At 45.1% G+C, this 19,466-nt stretch overlaps 1 protein-coding gene across 3 annotated transcripts in view; it reads left to right on the top strand.

Annotated features, from left to right (window-relative positions):
- SORBS1 (sorbin and SH3 domain containing 1) overlaps positions 1-19,466 on the top strand; it is a 231,778-nt gene that overhangs the window by 46,642 nt on the left and 165,670 nt on the right. For all 3 annotated transcript variants that reach the window (XM_047073202.1, XM_047073204.1, XM_047073203.1), the window contains exon 3: positions 18,301-18,389. The gene's annotated coding sequence lies outside the window, so the exon portion shown is untranslated. The remainder of the gene's footprint in view (positions 1-18,300; positions 18,390-19,466) is intronic.

Genomic DNA, 19,466 nt, shown 5'->3' with positions numbered 1-19,466 from the left:
GGGTGGCGCAGTCGGTTAAGCGTCCGACTTCAGCCAGGTCACGATCTCGCGGTCTGGGAGTTCGAGCCCCGCGTCAGGCTCTGGGCGGATGGCTCGGAGCCTGGAGCCTGTTTCCGATTCTGTGTCTCCCTCTCTCTCTGCCCCTCCCCCGTTCATGCTCTGTCTCTCTCTGTCCCAAAAATAAATAAACGTTGAAAAAAAAAAAAAAAAAAGAAAAGATTCCTTCTCCCCTTATGATCGTTGGGTGAATCCAAAGAAAGAAAATTCTGTTTTTATTGATCTATGTATATACATATGCACATATATAAAAAGAAACTACCTCCAAGTCATCCAGTGGTTACCTCTGGATGGTGATTAGGATTTTTCCTTTTTCTCCCTGTTTTGGAGGGGTGTTATTTTCTAACTTTTTCTTTTTTTCAATGAACAGTATGACTTTAATCAGGACAAAATTATTAAAACATCTGGAAATAATATTGTTTACCTAAAGTAGTATTTTTCCCTCCCCAACCCTAATGTATTATTTTTTTAAATGAAAAGTTGGGAAATAGATGCATGCAAGGTACCCTAGTCCCTCCCCCCTCCTTCCTTTTAAAATTTGTAGTTGTTATCAAAGTTACACACCCATATAGTTTTAAGAATCAGTCTTACAGGACCATGATTTCCTGCCTCCTCACCTCTACCCCCATTCCCCAGTGGCAGTCACTTACAATTCTTAATGGATTCATCTAGTATTTACTTTCACATTTCTCAATAACTTGCATGTTTTGCTGCTTTGGGGCATTATCTGTTGACTCCTCACCATATAAGATGAGCGCTTAGCTCTCTTCTCCCTCCCTGTGCACTATCCCCTATTATCTCTGGAGGAAGAAAAATCCTGTCCTCTCTAAAAGTCATGAGTATCATGCCTTATCCTAGAGGGACAAAGGTTCCTTATGTGGAGTGACATTCACATCTTCTGGCTTTTTGTCATCTTGCCAATAAGACTTTTGAAATCTCTCCAAAATTCTATGTTCTAGGTTTGAATTGGACCATGCATTGTTACTAGCTCCATGGACCAACCAAAACTAAGAGCCTGTTGGAATCTGAACTGAATTAGGGCATCTCCTGGATGTTGCTTTTTTAGACCAAATATCAACTTCTTTTGTTTTCCTTTGCTTTTCCATAAAAGTCGAGTATGGAGGAAAGCCACTATCCTAGTTAATGGTGAGGGCCACTGTTTGCCAGACATGGGCGTCTTGGGAGTCCTAGAAGGTACCTTCCTTGAGCTCTCCATTCTGGGATAGCCGTCAAAGGGAGGCTTCTGTCTGCATTTGACTGGTGATATTGAAAGTTTGCAAGACTGTGGTAGAGATGCCTGTGTTCTGGGGACCCTGAGGAATTTGTATGAAGTCTTAAAAAGTGTCACCTTTTTCAGAAAAGCTGCTACAGTCGTCTCTGGGTAAGGCATGTAGACCCTACTCTGAGCCTCAAGAGTTTTACTTTGCTCCTAGAGCCACCCACAGACACCTCTGAATTCTCTGTCCAATTCTAGAGGTCGTTCCAATCGCCTTGCCTGTTTTTTGTTGTTTTTTTTTAATGTGGTTTTTTTTTGTTTTTTTTGTTTTTTTTGTTTTTTTTTTTTTTTAGAGAGAGAGAGAAAGAGAAAGAAAGAGAAATTCCCAAGCAGGGCTCAATCTCACAAATCATGAGATCATGACCTGAGATGAAATCAAGAGCCAGACGCTCAACCGAGTCACCCAGGTGCCCCTGACCTTACCTATTTTCTCTTGGCTTGTGAGTGGCTCCTACCTTCTGCCCTTTGCCACTATTTATGGCCCTTCTGAATTCTGGGGAAGACTTCGCTGGTCTTACAGCAGGGATTTTACAGTCTTGCTCATTCATGAAGAATGAGGGGAGGCAACATGGCAGGACTTCCACTGCGAGAAATGAAGACTCGGAATGTTAAAGTTAAAGGGACCTTAGAAACTACATTGTACAGCTGTCCTTGCACACCTCCAGCGGTGGGGGGGGGGGCACTCTTTCAAGAGGCCACCCCTTTCAGTGTTGGGTGGCTCATCTCATTGGAAAGTTCTTTCCTACTGAACTGATGCCCTTGTCTGGAACTCCATTAAATAGGTGAGGGCAACCTTGAAGGTAGAGTTTGTTGAAACTAGTCAACAACTCCCCCCATTACTCTTGCGTAAGCAGTATTAAAAATGATTTTAAGAGGCAACTGTAAAAGATGCTGGTAAAAGTTCATGTTTTCTAAGCACTGAGTGTGTTGCCAGAGAGGTTCAGTTTTATTTTTATTTTTCATTATGATTTTGATTTATTTGAGTCTGATAGAATGGTATCAGTGACATGAGGAATAATTACAGTATCTTTTGAAATTCTATCCTGGAACCCCACCAGGAACCAACCCAGATTCATGCCAAGGAACACATCATAGGTTTTGGGTTTTTAAAAAATGTGTTTTTAAAAATGCTTGTTTGAAATGCTAGACTTTTTGATACTTACAGAGCATTGTTTTAGTGGGTGGACTTCCTTTTTGATCCTCTAAATTTAAGTTTTTAGTTCAGTTATGGCCATAGTGACCAATCCTGTATTGTGGTTTAACAGGCCTCTGAGAAGTGAGACCTGTGTGTGTGTGCACGCATACACACACATGCATGATTGTCTCCCTTTTGTCAACCAGGTCTAAAGTTCCCTTGATTCTTACTACTGCTTTTATTGATTCTTTAGAGATGCTTGCCATCTTAGGAAAGCTGTGTATAATCATTCCTTAAATAAAAATGACTTGCCGTAAAGAGAGAAACTGGCAGCAAGAAATCAACATGTTAACATTGGTAGTTGGATTATTGTGTTTTCTTTGAGAACTTCCTTTGTTTTCCCAGCTTTCTATGATGAACATGTGTTTTTTAAGTTTATTTATTTATTTTTGAGAGAGAGAGAGAGAGAGAGAGAGAGCGAGCGAGCAGGGGAAGGGCAGAGAGAGAGAGAGAGGGAGAGAGAGGGAGAGAGAGGGAGAGAGAGAGAATCTTATGGCTGTGAGATCATGACCTGAGCTGATATCAAGAGTCGGATGTTTAACTAACTGAGCTGCCCAGGTAGCTCCTATGATGACCTTGTATTAATCAGGTGCCCCTGTGATGAACACGTATTCATCTGTATTGGAGAAAATTATTTGGGGAAAAAGAAAAGCATGATTGCTTTCAAACTCATTCCTAGTCTGCCAATGAGGTAACAAGGTGGAGAATACAGGAGGGATGACAGAGTGGACCCAGGGACACTGAGCACCAGTACTGCCTTGGGAACTGTAGGCCCCAGTCTTTTTAACCATCAAAGATGCCTGTCTCTTATTTTTTCTTTTATGCTTACTTTTCTTATAAATGTCCCTGCTTTGAAATATTTCATCTAACCCAACACTGTGGTTATTAAGTAGTAATTCCCCTCTAGTTGATCCATCAAAGATAGACTGCCTCTAATTGTTGCCTGGGTTACTTTATGGAGTTGATGCTGTTCCAGCTGGGGTTGAAGGTGTGATGTTTGAGTTGGCTCTACTGTTAGGCACATCTATGTTCTCCACCTTTATTGCTGCCTGTGTGAAACTTTTTGAGCCAAGGACCCACAGTTGGGGTTCTGCAGTTAGAGCTCTTCTGTGTTTGGGGCCCAGGACCCTGTATTCCCTCTAGTACTGATATCTCTTCCCATAAATTTGCCTTGATTTTATTTTGAATGCAACAACATCTAAACAGCCCCAAACCAATAATGATACAGTAAGGCTTCGTGACTATGCTAAGCTTTGTCTACCTCCTCATTATCCTCATCATGGCAGTGATAATTGGCATCAGCCGAGTGAGCACACATGGAGTGCCAGATACTGTGTTAAATGTCTATACAGATCTTGTTTGATATTCACAACTCCTCTGCGAAGCAAAGACTGTTAAATAGCCCCCATTTTATTGATGGGGAAACAGGCTCTGAGAGGTTGAGTAATTTGTCCAAGGTCATGAGGCCAAAGAGCCACAAAGCCAGGATTTAAGTTGCTTCCTATCTCTTACACTTTCCATACCCTTTCTCTTTAAAAAAAAAAAAAAAAAAATTAACATTTATTTATTTTTTGAGAGAGACAGCATGAGCGGGGGAAGGGCAGAGAGAGAGAGAGAGAGAGAGGGAGTCACAGATTCCAAAGCAGGCTCCAGGCTCTGAGCTGTCAGTACAGAGTCCAACATGGGGCTCAAACTCACAAGCCATGAGATACTGACCTGAGCCTGAAGTCAGATGCTTAACCAACTGAGCCACCCAGGCGCCCCGTACCCTTTCTCTTTAATCCCTTTCCTCTTTAGTCGGCTCTTTCCAGACCAGGACCTCAGCTTCAGGTGTTCTTCACATCCCAACACATCACCTGCTCGTGGGCCCTGTGTTCACAGGTCCTCAGGAGGAGGTGTGGGGAAGGTGGCCAGACCCTGGCAATGGAGGCAGTGGGCAGGGTGCCATGGCTGCTGTCCTTGCACCCTGGCAGGCCAGGTCGCAGGGGGCTTATCCCCAGGTCTGAAACTGGAGTTAGGATTTGGTCTCTCCTTCTAATTTCCCACCTTTCGAGTGGGGCCTTAAGGGGTGTGCGGACGCATTGCCCAGCCACAGAAATGATGAGTTTGTGCCTTCGGTGCCATTCGTCAGCGTTCTTAACATTTTTCTTTCCTCCAAGAGAGAGGGCATAGAAAGCATCAAATCCCTCTCTCCTGGAAGGATGAGGAAGCTGGGGAAGGTACGTCTCTTCCCACAGGGTGACCTCAGTTCCATTCCAAGGAGACCGTGTGGAACAGGGGTTCTTATTTTTTGGGGTCATAGACCCCTTTGAGAATCTGATGAAAACTTTGGACTCCTCCCTAGAAAAATTATAATAATAACTAACATTGTGTTGTAAGCACTTAAACATGTATTACCTCTTTTAATCCTCCTCCTAACCCTATGAGGGTAGGTACTCTTGTTTTCCCTATTCTACAGACAAGGAAACTGAGGCATTGAGATGTTAAATGGCTTGCCCTTGGGCACTTGTTTACAGAGTGGTAGGACCTTTGTATGTGGTTTCCACTGGACCCCAGGAGCTAGAGAACCTCAGTTCTAGAGTACCAGCCAACTCCTGCATTGCTTAAATATGGAAATGTGTATGTGTAATAAGATAGCAGGTGGATACCACCCCCCTACAGCTGGCGATCGACCTGCTGTCAAGGTGGTGGGGGAAGGAAACGCTGCTGTTGGCTCCCCTTTGCAGAATCTTCCCCCATCCTCTTGGACCAGTTAGGTGCATCTGCGTGGGGTTTCTAAGTGTCCAAGCCTTGCGGGGATCCCACACAGTTATCTAATTGGCATTTAATGGTGGGCGGGGAATCAGGAGTCAGACAATCTGGGCTTCTTCCCTGGTTTTGCCCCTCCAAGCTGTGTGGCTCAGGGAGTCATTCAGCCTCTTCTGAGCCTGTCTGCTCATCTGCCAACCAGAGCGGATGAACTCGGGCCTTCATTAGGATAAGGAAGGTTTCCCCAGTGTGGGAGGAAGGCACTGCCCTTAAGCAAATGGCCTGCGCCAAGTACAGCGTGCACATCGCTCTGTTCGGCTTAATGAGCCCATAGACTGATCTGTGGCTGCCGACCATGCTTGACAACTGCAGCTTTAGAAAGTACAGAGAGCATTTTCATAGTGATGGTCAGTGATCCTAATGAGATTTTGGAATAGTTTGTACTCCGCACCCTTGTCTGCCTTTCTCTTCCCCACCTGTTTGTTCATGACCCCCCACAGCAGGTATCCTTAAAATCATAGATACCTAGAATGTTACTGCTGGAAAGGAACTCTGATCACCTATGGCCAGCCTTCTCATTTTGCAGGAATGGAAGTAGGCTCAGAGAGGTGTAGGAACTTGCCCAAGGCCACACAGCTAATCCAAAACAGAGCCAGAACTTAGGTTAGCATTTTTTCATTTGTGCCACGTGGTTGTCCCTGTGTCAGCCAGACACCACTCTTATCAGTTTTTACCTTGCATGGCTTGTCCTCTCTGCTTCCTTCCTTGAAAGTAGAGGCTGGGCCATCCTCATCATACTCTCTCCCTGTTTCTCCTCACCGCCTCAGTGCAGGGCGAATGAAGCAACAAAGCCATCCGCGGAAGCAGAGCCAATCTCCGAAGACCTTCGGGGCGCTCAGCCCACAGTTCCACACATTCAGATCAGTGTAACCTCTCCATGCACCAGGATGAGTTTCTGCTGTCGACAGAGATCTGGGAAATACCCCTCTCCGTATACTCCTTTATCCCCATTAATGGAGTGGTGGATAAACCCAGCTTTTGGAAGCCGAGCCAATGTGGCTTATGAATGGCTGTGCTGGCGCTCTGTATCCAGCAGAGGTCTAACCTGGGTATAAAGAGTATCTTTTCTGAAGCTGGTGACATAGCACCACTGGGCATCAGCTTAGCACTCACTGTCCCTTGCCACAGGCCACTGTGAACGTCCAGGGGCTTTCTCTTCTCTCTGCTAAACAGAATTTTATTGTCTGTTACTCAGCTTGTTACCCCATCTTCTTAGGAGAATTTTTCCTGGTTAATTCAGCTTCTGGGCCTTTTTAATATGGAATTAGGGCAACAAATAGAAGCAAAGTTGGAGGACCAGGTGCTAGGGGTGGTCAGTGTGTGTGTGTGTGTGTGTGTGTGTGTGTGTGTGTATGTGTATGTGTAAGGAGGGGCTGTGTTTGTATCTGAGAAGACCCAATGCTCATGTGACAGAAGAAGAAATACCAGAGAAGAGAAAGGAGAGGGAGGAAGAAGTGTCTATGGGCTGGGGGTTGAGAAGAGTGAGGAGAAGGAGAGGAGCCAACTTAGAAGAATGGCTACTGTGTGTCTAAAGGATACAAGCAGTAGAGAAGGAGGAGGACTTTTAAAGATAGCTCCCCATGCATTATTCTCTCTTGTTGGTGTTCAGCAAAGATCCAATAACATTTTTAATTTTTATTCTGTTTAGACTGTCTTGTTTGTTTACATGGCTACCAAGTGGAGACTGGACTATGTGGTGACCCAGTTGTATTGATGTTCATCTGGTGTGTTCTATCCGGGAGGCAGGCTGGCTGAGGGGCAGAAGGACATGAGAAGCAGACTCTAGAGGGTGGGTGATCTGGAGGAAATGCCCCCGTGGTGGGGTTTGTGACTGGTGTGCCAGAGTCAGCGTGCAGGTGGTATTCCTACCCTCTGAACAAACTCTAGATAATTTTCCTGCACTAAATATAAATATATCAGAGTTCTCAGATTCAGTGCCTAATCACTTTGTACCCATTGGCAGAAAAAATACGAGGCAGTTCAGTAGTGGGGGGAAATGCAGCGATTCATTTATGTTGTATTTTTTCCATAATTAATTTGCCATGAGAAAAAGGACAAGGTTGAGTTTACTGGCTGTCTTACTGACGGAACTCTTATTGAGGAAGAATATTTAAATTTTTGTTCTCCAAGAAATTGTTCTTTTGTACTGGTTTGAGATGGAGGTGACTTAGCACAGAGAGGGTTTTTAAACCAAGGGAAGGAGCGGTGCCTGGTTTAGACAGAGTTCTTTCTTCTGCCAGTGTGCCTCCAGGGGTCCGTTGCGTGTGCTCTGCCCATCCAGCATTCACATTCAGTAAGAGGACTTCTTCCAGCAGCTGACGGCCCTGGAATAAGCAGGCTGCTGGAACGTGCGGGTCTGTGCATGGAGGGAGTCCTGGCCCATTTCTGGGCTCCTCGGAGGGCAGGAGAGATGCTTCTGCAGAAGAACCCAAATCTTTGGCCTGAGCATTGAGAAAGTTCAGGCAAGCATCGGTGCTTTTGGGTACTAGGCAAGGGTGGAAAGGGGACCTGCCCTGGTTCCTACCCTGTTGCTAGTGGGATAGTTTTTTGTTTTGTTTTAAGCCCAATTGCCAAGCTATTGGGCACCTTAAAATTACCTATAATTTTTGATCCTCTTAAGGGGCCTTGTGTGAGGACAGGAAGTGTCAGCTGCCTTCTGGTGTTTGAAACAATGTCCAGGGCAGATGGTTGTTTCCCACCTAGCTTTAAAAGATGTCAGGAAAGCAGCCCTCTGCAGGTGAAAGGCCCTGGTCAGCCCCTGGCCTCTCCTTGGGCCACACCTGCCTTGTTCGGGCTGGCCCCACTCACTGACGGTGGCCTCAGAAATTTCGAGGCAGCCCTCATGGTGTTGGTCACACTTCTCAGCCATGTAAGTGTTTCTGGGGGACTCCTAGACCACGGGCATCAGAATGCTCCAAGGTTCTCGTAAGTAATGAATATACCAAGTGGACAATCAGAGTCTCTGAGGGATGGGGTGATTCCTTTGTACCCTCTGGATGGAGAACCACTATGCCACCTGCAGCCACTGTGGAGAAGTGGGCATTGCGGTTAGTAAGTTTGATGCCACGAGATCTTGGGTTCAGGTTTTAGGGTTAAGGAAGTTGGGAGAAGGGAGGAAAGTGCGCAGGTGTGGAGTACCAGCTGTTGGAAGATGCCGTGCCTTTTTCATTTATACTCAGCCCAGTGTGCTGTATGTTATGATGCCATGCACAGGGGAGGAAGCAGTGTCAGAGAGATTAATAGCTTGCTTAGGATCATGCATTTGGTAGGTGGAGACCAGGCATGACTGAAGTCCTCATTTTTTCCGTTATGGCTGTAATCCCCATGCTAGAATGTTGAGTGTCTCCCCGACCATGACTGTATGTGTTAAGATTTTCTAGTAGCCACAGTGAAAAGGTAAAGAGAAATGAATGAAATTAATTTTAAACATTTTCTTTAACTTAGTATATCTAAAATACTTCAGTATTTAATCAGTATAAAATATGTCAATGAGATATTTTACATTCTTTTTTTTCCATACCAAGTCTTCAAAATCCAGTATGTTTGCTACCTTCAGAGAACACTTCGTCATACTAGCTACATTTCAAGGGCTCGGTGGCCAGGAGTGGCTAGTGACTACCTTACAGGACAGCCCAGCTCTAGCATCTGTGTACTGGAGAGGCATGTCCTGCCCGGCTGCCCAGAGTAGCAAGGGATTTCTAAATTCGTGGTATACAAAGGCCACGGGATGAATCAATACTGGGCAGTCTTCGTGTCACCTGAGGAGGGGGTATTATAAGTCCTCAGTCTAGGGTCCCAGGTGATTCTTCTGTGTAACCTGATTGGAAACAACTGCACTCAAAGCATTCACTGGGCAATTTACCTGGGTTCTGTGGCTTTGCCCTGCCCCCTCGTCAGGGACACTTGCATTCCAAGCACGTTCTCTGGGGGTGGGGTGGTGGTGTGATGGGAAAGGTGGGGGAATGTGTGCCCTGAGGGCTCTTTCCCTCCCCTACTGAATAGAACTGCAGTTTCAATGGAAAAAAGGACTGCTTATTTATCTGGATGTGATCATGCATAAGGGGTGGGACCTTTCCTTTCGGTGGCTGAGAGCGGAGTCCTGTGTTCTCAGGAAAGGTAAGATGAAAAGAGTAAAAATATTTAGGGAAGAATGGGATACTGTGTATACTTAAGCTGTGTTTTTTTCCCCAGTGGTGTGGTTTTGAAATTTATTTGCTGACTTAGTGCAAGAAATCTGGTCCTAAAGAGTTACAGTCCAGGGGTCCAAGCCTCAAATGCCTCCGAAGTCCGGCAGGTAACAAGCCATGAAGGGTAGGAGATGTCAACTCCAATCTTAGGAATGTTCTTCACTTTCACAGATCTTGCAGTCTCCCTTTTTATCTGGAAATATAAGACCCTCTTGGTCCGTCATTTTCTTAATGTTGATAGAGAAATATTTCTCTAAGAGAAGAAGCAGTCCAAGCATGGTAAATGGCAGTGACATTTGTGCTTGGTCTTTAGGGAGACCAATCTGAGAGCCATACCCCTCTAAGGGGGGGTAGCTACTACCCAGCTCCATCCAGCTGTTATCCTTGAGACCCAGTGTTACCAGATCTTGTTATTTTAAGGAGTGCAAAGGTAAAATCTTGGCTTTCGTCCTTTTAATTTAGAACGACAGTTAAATCTTGAAAAACACAGATTTGAACTGCACAGGTTCACTTATGCCCAGATTATTTACAGTACTATAAATGTATTTTTTTCTTCCATAATGATTTTATTGACATTTTCCTTCCTCTAGCTTTATTGTAAGAATACAGCATACAGGGGCGCCTCTGTATCTCAGTCGATTGAGTGTCCAACTCCTGATTTTTTGGCTCAGGTCATGATCTTGGGTTGTGGGATTCTCTCTCTCGCTGCCCCTCTCCTCAACTTGCATGTTCTTTCTGTTTCTCTAAAAAAGAAAAGAATACAGTATATAATACATATAAAATATGTGTTAACTGGTTATGCTATTGGTAAGGCTTCTGGTCAACAAGAGGCTCTTGGTAGTTCAGTTTTAAGGAAGTGAAAAGTTATACGGGGAGTTTTGACTGAGTGGCAGGTAGGCACCCCTAACCCGTGTTGTTCAAGGGTCTACTGTAGTTCTAGTTTCACAGGAAGTGAAAAAGGCTGTAGGTCCTGTATGTCCTTCTCCCTGCTTCCATTGGTGGTAGCACCTTACATAATTACAGCTCAGCATCAAGACCAGGAAATGGGCACTGTTGCAATCTACTGTCCTTACAGGGGGTTTGCTAGTTCAGTTTATGTACGTGCTCATTTGTGTGTACACATGCATGTGCGTGTGTTCTGTGCAGTTTTATCAAGTGCAGATTTGTGTAACCACCTCTACAGACAAAGTCTTTGGCTTTTAAATTGTGCAGATATATCAAAAACTCTTGGGGTCTAAAGTACATGCGGTAGGCCAGGTGTGGCCTTCTGAGCCTTCAGTTTTCAGCCTCTGTTCTAGTCTCTCACTTTCATTTTTTTTTTATTCACATAAAATTCATGTAACACAGAATTCACTACTTTAACCCTTTTAAAGTATTCAGTGTTTTTTAGTATATCCACAGTGTTGTACAACTATTTCCACTACCTAATCCAGAACGTTTTCATCACCCCGAGAAGAAACCTGTATCCGTTAGCATTCACTCCTTCCGTCCTTCCCCTTAGTCCCTGACAACCACGTATCTACTTTCTGTTTTTATGGATTTCTTCTTCTGGACATTTCATGCAAATGGAATCATACTACTCTATATACTGGTCTTTTGTGTCTGACGAGCCCTTTCATTTTATAGAGAATGAGACTTGGGGCCAGAGGGCAAAAGTGATGTGCGCACTAATATACAGCTAGTGAGTGGCCAAGTCTTTACTTGAACCCAGAACCACTACTCTTGGTACCATATCTTTGTGCCTCTCACCATTCAGGTGTTTGTTTTTATAATATGATGATAAAACTGCCACCCCAGCTATTTTCACTTGGTTTTAATTAACATGCTACCAACAGAATGTCTTCTGTTACTTGTGCTGAGTGTTAAGGTTCTTTAGGGAATCACTGTGGAAATGAAAATTGTCCAAGAGAAAATAGAACAATTCAATTTAGTATGCTTTTTAAAAAAAGTTTATTTATTTTAAGAGAGAGAAAGAGAGCAGAAGAGGGTCAGAGAGAGCAGGGGGAGAGAGAGAATCCCAAGCAGGCTCCATGCTGTCAGCACAGAGCCCGACGCAGGACTCAGTCTCACAAACCATGAGATCATGACCTGATCCTAAACCAAGAGTCAGTGCTTAACCAGCTGAGCCACCCAGGCACCCCAATTTAGTATGCTTTTACTGAGTACCTCTTGTGTGCTAGGTTCAGGACCAACAGGGATGAGTTAGACTGGACCCTAACCATCAAGGAATAGTCAGTTGAGAGAAACAGAAGAAAGAATTTCAGGATATTAGGGTAAATATCATGACTGTAGGGTAGAGGGAAAGGGCACCAGGTCCAATGTGGGGAGCTTTGAGAAATGAGAGGAAGTTAACAGGTACTGAGACAGGAGAGGCCTGAGCAAAGGTTGAGACTTTAGGAGTTGTAGGTCTGCACACTTGAGCTGTGAGCTGATTGGTAGTGATGGAGCAGGAAATGGGGAGCTGGGGTATTGGAAACACAGCTGGAAGAGTGTGCTTGGGTCAGAGTCCTGAAGGTCAGCTACCCTTGTGGATGTCCGAAACTTTAAAGCTCGGGATGGCTGAATAGAAGCAGAGTAGGAGAAGCCAAAGTTGGGAATTGAGTCTCCAGGGGAATACCCAAGTCTGAGCAGTTGGGGTAGGGAGTGGGATATAGGGTGGTGGACCTAGTACCCAACTATCAACAAGATTGAGAAGAATCAAGGCAAGGGAAGCCAGGAGACCATTCCAGAAGCCATGCCATGATGAAGTCATGTCATAGGACATGTTTGGAGAGCTCTCAGTCCTGTTTCCAATGGCCTGCCTCCACCTCCTTGTTCACCCACTTAGCAGTGATTTATTGAGCACTTGCTTTGTGCTGGGGTTACAGCAGTGAACAAGTCAGGCAAGATTCCTGCCCCCTGGAGGGGAGCATGGATAAATGAGGTAATTACGGATTGTGATAGTCCTACCGAAAAAGTAGCTTTTGCTGGTAGGACTAAGGTTAGGCAGTCTGGGCTGGCCTGAGTCAAGAGGTGATACTGGATCTGAGTTCCCAATGGTGAGAATACCCCAGCCACGGCAAGAGCCAGGGAAAGAGCCTTGCAGGCAGAGAGAACAGCAATTGCAAAGACCCTAGAGGGAGGGAGTCCCTGGCCATCTGCAGGAGTACTCTGGGCTTTGTCAAGGTTTCCTTGGGTGGCAGGGAGGTGGGAGGAGGACAGTGGGGCAAATCAGAACAGGTATTTTGTGGAGGGTATCCTGTCTCAGGAGGGGAGGAGGGAGGGAACCTTCCTGAGGAAGAAAAACATATCCCAGTGGAAGAAAGTATGAAATCACTCATACTTAAATGATTCATTTAAAGTAGGCGTGCTTTTTTTTTTAAGGGGGAGCTAAAAATTATTTTGCTATTTTTCAACTAATTTTATTCTATTTTATGAGCTTTGTGTCGTTCACAGAACTTGGAAACCTTCATTCTGCTTCCTACTGAAACTGGAGTAGGTGGGAGGGCTTTATAAAGTGTCCCAAACCCACTTTCCTCTGCCAGTGGGTGTGGAGGGAGGACAACTGGGCAGTGGGACCAGGGACAAGACTTGGTTGAGGTACCTTGGCACTGAGCATTTTGGAAGCTTCAGTGGTTCTGGATGTGGCACTGTTTACTGTGCCAGCGGGGATTTGTTCTGGGAAATAGGGAAACGCTTTCTGGGCCAGTAAAGGGGTTCATTTTGCATATATTAGAAAATCATCTTGAATAAAATGATTAAAAAAAACACTGCACAAAAAGAAATAAAGATAATTGTTCTGATTTGTTTCCTTCCCGAGTTGGTCAGCCTCAAGGCCAGTTGGGGATTTTTCCAATTCTAGACTAGCTTTCTGAGCAGAGTTCTTCCGAGTCCACTAAATTAGTGGGCTAATTAGTGGGTGCCTAGATTTCAGAGGCTAGTGGCAGGCCTGAGTAGTTAAGAGATGGGTTGGCTTGATTATCCTTCAGCTGAGAGATATGAAATTTGAGGTATATCATGAAGGAACATGGAGGGTTTGAAGGCGTTATATTGGCATACAGTGATTAGCCAGGCAAACAAGCTAAAAGACTCCTTAAAGGGTAAACAACAGAAGAGGTAAGCGCAAATCAGCGCTTAGTACTATGAAGGAGAGGTACATGGTGTTCTGGGGGACCAGAACTGTTTGGATGGTCCAGGTGTTTGGTAGGAATGAAAGTGGCTAACGTGACTTTCACAACATCTAGCATTATTCTATATTCTTGGGATAAAGTAGAGAGGAGGATGTAAATGAGAGAGGTGATGGTTCAAAGGCAACTTGTGTGATTTCTTTTGGAAGGATGGGTCAGAGAAATGTCTTGTTTTAGGCAAGGACGTAATAATACTGCAGGGAAACAATGGATTGCCTAAAAATTAAAGACTGCAGAAGGGACAGATTAGTATCTTGAGCTTTTCCTAGACTTCCTGTCCCACCTTTGTTCTTCCTAATTTTCAATATGGCTCAAGGTGGGGGGGGGGGGAGGGACCCTTAGGTTGAAGGGGATGTGTAAGAGTGTCCTTGTTCTGGTGAAGGATACTATGGGTTGCTGCTGGGCCTTGCAATCAGGAGGGCTGATGTTGGTCAGCTGTGGGTTTCTCTGGTGCTGGGCTGTGAAGGTCACCTGGTAGCATCTGGTGATGTCAAGAAAGAGATCTTTCTAGGCTGGCCCATTCATGGAACTAGCTTACTCCCATCTGTCATCTTTGTGGCACACAGCATTTACTTTGCCATTCTTGACTTGAGATGCCTCAGGCCGTTAGTTAACCACAAAGTGGGAATCTGGAAAGAGAAATGCTCAGCTGGCTTGGCAGGTTTCTAGGCATTGCAGTGATCTTCAGCATTCTGCTGTTTGGTGGGCAGTAAGGACTCGAGGCAGAGTACTTTGTGCCTTGGAGCCATTCCTTGAAGACCACCTTGATGACTGGGTGCTTCCAGACCCTGTGCCCTGGCAGGGTGAGCCTACATAGGTGTGAGGGCTCAGATATGCTGAGGCTGGACAACTCCACTGAGTTTATCTGGAGGCACTGGCATTAGGTCATGGTATACAGGGACTGAGGCAGAGGGGGCCCCCTTCACTGGCTGCTGGCATTCTATGTTTGTTTTTATTTTTTAAACATTTTTTAAGTTTGTTTATTTGAGAGAGCGCACACAAGCAGTGGCGAAGGGCAAAGAGAGAGAATCCCAAGTAGGCTCCGCATTGTCAGTGCAGAGCTCCATGTGGGGCTCGATCTCAAAAAATGTGAGATTGTGGTCTACGCTGAAATCAAGAGTTGGATGCTCAACTGCTCAACCACTCAACTGACTGAGCCATCCGGGTGCCCCTCTATGTTTATTTAATAGAGTAAAAGGAGTTAAGGTGTGCCTGGGTGACTCAGTCGGTTGAGCACCCAACTCTTGATTTCAGCTCAGGTCATGATCTCAGGGTCATGAGATGGAACCCTGTGTGGGGCTCTTCACTGACAACATGGAGCTTGCTTGGGATTCTTTCTCCCTCTCTCTCTGTCTCTCTCCCACTTCCCTGCTTGCATGTGCTCTCTCGCTCTCTCTCTCTCTCTCTCTCAAAATAAATAAACATAAAAAAAAGAATAAAAGGAGTTAAGTGTTGTTTCACATAATGTGATGTAGGGAGTAGGTAAACATACTGAGAGTATACAACTCCCCCAAAGCCTGAGTCCTTGCATCCTGCCCAGAGGATGCTGAATTAATGACCTCGCGGAGATTGTTCTGGAGCTTCTGAGTGAAAGATACTTTTTTCCAAATGAGTAGGAGTCTGGGTATCAGAGTCACCTGAACAAAGCCTGGGCCTCCAAATCAGAGATTCTGATTTAATAGGTCTGCGGCCCAGTATTTTTTTTTTTTTCCTGGTGATTCTAATTTTCAGCCAGATTTGGGAACCTTCCCACCAGTTACAGATCCAGGGAAGCTCTTCCCACTCCTGAGGTGAATTTTGCCTCCTTGCTTGCCCATACTGGCCTTGAACCCTGAGCCCTAACCATGGGCACATGTTTGGTCTTCACTCCTCTTTATGTCCCTTTCCAAAATGTGTCTTTTGGGGTGCTACCCCCTGGCTTTGCTTCAGCCTAGATTGGGGCTGGTGACTCATCTCTTTCTTATCCATGAAGAACAGGAGAACTGCATCTGGAGATTTTGATGAGCAGATATTCTGGGACATTTTCTTAACAAAACTTCCTGCTTGAGGCTTGACTGTGTAGTAGATTCTGGCCATAGAAATCCAGGCCCTGAGGTAGAGGCGGGATGGTTTGTGACTGGCACAGGGAAAAAAAAAAAAACTATCAGCTGTCTTCTCAGAGACACGATGGAAGTACTGTCAGTATTTCTGCCACCATGTTTTCGGCCCTGCTGACTCTGGGACAGCATTGGTTACCCTGAGGGAGTCCTAGGTGGGCATTGTCAGGGAATAGGGCTGATTTGGTGGCATTCTTGAAATGGGTGCTTGGCGAGACAAACATCCAAGAGTACACATGACATCTCAGCAGTTGTTGGGTCAGGTGGCAGGAGTTTTTAAGACCAGCAAGATAACATGAGATCTGGACAAGACCAAGTTGGAGGGGCTGTTCACTCCTTCCTCTTGCTCCTCTTGTCCCATGGCCTGTGATTCCTACCTTCCCCACTTTTCTCCCCCGCTGCCTGTTCCCCTCCCTTCCCTGCTTTAGGATTTCCTGAGTGTCTGCCCATGACAGGAAGTGTCCGTTCACCTTGGCTGCACCAGGAAACCCAGCTCAGTGCTCCCAGAATGCCTGTGCCCACCCCGATCTTCAGGTTTACCCATTGTGTTAGAACTCTTCTTGAGTGTCAGATTGTTTACCTTGACAGAGCAACTTAAGGGCAAGGACTGGGTCTGGTTCGTCTTTGCCTTTTCATCACCTTGCACACTGCCCGGTGTGTAATAGGGTTCGTAAATAACCTGTCGTGTGATCAACGAATCCATACATTCTTTGAGGGATGATATAAATAACTCTTACCAAGATCTTATAGTTGAACATTGTTCGTCTATTACAGTCTAGTAACTATATATAAGCTAATTGATAGCCTTGTATTCAAAATGCATTTTAAGGGACATTTTTCTAGCATATAGAGTATTTCAGACAGCTTGGGACATTAACTGAGCACTTTTGAGGTAGTAGATGCATTGTGTTTATGAGAATTCTTTTTTTTTTTTTTTTTTTTTGTAATTAAAGGAGCAGTGTTACTGAAAATGTCACATTAGGAAGTGAACCCTTAGGGCACCTGATGGAACTTACCTTCATTTGTCAAAGGAGAGTATGACAGGCCTTTCAGTAGAGTGAGTTGGATAATTCAACTGTATCTCCTTGAATTTAATATTGGCTTTAAAAGACCCACATGTACACACATGTGTATGTGTGTGTGTGTATATTTAAAATATTTTTTGTTTTATAATATAAGGCAGGGGCGCCTGGGTGGCTCAGTCAGTTAAGCGTCTGATTTTTGATTTTGGCTCAGGTCATGATCTCACAGCTCATGAGATGGAGCCCTGCATTCAGCTCTGCACTGGCAGTGTGGAACCTGTTAGGGTTTCCCTTGCTCCCCCTCTCTCTGCCCCTCCCTTGCTTGCCCCCCCAATAAATAAATAAACATTAAAAATATATGTAAGATAACTATGCGGCTTGGGGCTCCTGGATGGCTCAGTCGGTTAAGCGTCCAACTTTGGCTCAGGTCATGATCTTACTGCTCGTGAGTTCAAGCCCCGTGTCCGGCTCTGTGCTGACAGCTTGGGCTCCAGGCTCCAAGCCTGCTTCAGATTCTGTGTCTGTCTCTCTGCCCTTCCCCTGCTTGCACTCTGATTCTCTCTCTCTCTCTCTAAAATATAAAATAAAACATTTTAAAAATTAAAAAAAATAAGATAACTATGCAGTGGGACATAGTCAAAGAGTTCTGGATTGGCAATCAAGAGACCTAGGTTCTAGAATTAGCTCTGCTTCTGTGGGAGTAGGCAAGTCAGTTTCCTGCTTAGGCTTTTATAATATGAAAGTGTTGTGCTTGTTCAGGGATTGCAAATGTCTGCAAGAATGGGGTTACTAACTTAAGTTGCTGTATGTGCTATACCATTTTTTTTTCTCTTAGAACCCTGTCCCCTTTTTCTTTTATGTTCCTACTTCTGTTAAGTTGAGGGAAATATTTCTGTATCACACACACACACAAGAAGACCAAGAAACCCAGTAATATAAGGGCAATGATAATCACAGCTCTCTCCATGGTGAGGCGTTAGGGAGTGGTAGGGACTGTGGCATATTGGAGTAGCCAAGCCTGCTTATGAAGGGCAGCTATCACTTAACACACCCGATCGTTTTTAGATGTATATGTGGACCATGTTGACTGTTTTTTTTTTCCCCCTAAGAGAACTCATAAGTCTGGGTTTTATGTCACCTCTCTGATGTTTAAGTTTTGGCTTAAATTTTCTAAGCCCATCCTTCAGATCAATGTAATACTACTATAGGTTAGGTGTAGCCCACTGGGCTTTCAGTTTGGGATCCCTGTTATAGATGATCTCTAAAGCTTCTTTCTGCCCAAGCAAGGCCCATCTGATTCTAATGGGGACCATTTCAGCTGGTGAACTAAAGATTGTTGTTCTAGTTGGGGAAGATAGTGGGGCTAGAAGAGGAGTATGGGGGCTTAGGCCTAACCAGGATGCCTGCCAATTGGTGTTTTGGCTGGCCGCCTCCCCTTGTGGAGAGACCACAGGGTGCCTGATTCATACCAGATGTTTTGTTTGTCATTGCAGGAGTTGGCATTTGTTGGAAGAGTTTGTGAAACCTTCTCTCTGCCCAGAGCTCCGGGACCAATGCATCTTCCCACCACCTTAAACCACTGGTAAATATGTTCTGTTTTGTTTCTTCTTTTGCAGCAAAGGGAACTATTTTTGGTGCACTATAGAATGTGATTTTGGGAGAACCACACTGTCCTTACTGTTCTAGAAGGAAGAACACTGGGCTGGGCCTAGGCATATCTGGGTTCTGGTACCTACATGGTTGTGCCATTTTTACTGTGCGATCTTAGGTGAATTGTTTGACTTCTCTGGGCCCTAGACAGAGAAATGAATCCTACCCTGCTAAAAGAGATATGTATGGGAGATTGCTTCCAAGGGAGTAAAGTGCTGGGCAAGTATAAAGTAATCCTAGTTAGCTGTGAGATGTAGAGCTGGGTAATTCTAAGCGAACAAATTAAAATGTGAACACGTATGTTGGAAACATGGACTTAAATACCTATTTTCTGAGTCTTCCGGAGTGGTGTTTCAAGACATTTGCATTTTCCGTTTTTCCCCCTTCCTACCACTGCTGCAGCTGCCGTTTTCTTGAAAGGTTGAATTAACTGCACTTCACAATTACCTTCATTTTGGAGATCAGATAATTTCAGTTAACAAATGTTTTTCTTTCCAAAAGAGACTTAATTACTCCTCACAGCAGGTAAGCGCCTTGCTTCTGTGGCAGTTGAAAGAGGCAAAAATATATCCTTCACAAGAGCGTGTCCGTGCCGAGAAGAGGGTGCTTCAAGGTATGCTAGCTAGCTGAAGGTCACGTGAAGGACTCCCATGAACTGTTTGAGGGGAAGGACCACCATGAGCCAGGGAGACAGTATGACCCTGTGTGTCTTGATTCCCGCCACACTATTGAGAAAAGCCCGTGTGTTTTCTCACTGGCTGGTCAGCTTGCCACCATGTGGACCAGGTGCTGGGATGACCCGGTGAGACAAGTTCCAGGGGCCTGGCCACATGGGGAGCTTGCTGAATGCTGGGGGTTGGTGCAGGAAGGACAGGCGGTTAGGACAGACAGGCCCAGGGTTGGGGACCCCACTCGGGCATGAGAGGCTGACCAGATTGCTATGTCTAAAGGGACACAATGGACATTCTGCGTCCCACAGCCAGAGTCCCATCTGGCAGGCAAGAAAAGC

The sequence above is a fragment of the Lynx rufus genome, unplaced genomic scaffold (genome assembly GCF_022079265.1).
Source record: "Lynx rufus isolate CCGP_SWC_20201006 ecotype Redwood Valley unplaced genomic scaffold, mLynRuf1.p SCAF_11, whole genome shotgun sequence".
NCBI lineage: Eukaryota > Metazoa > Chordata > Mammalia > Carnivora > Felidae > Lynx > Lynx rufus.
This window is presented reverse-complemented; position numbering and strand designations above follow the sequence as displayed.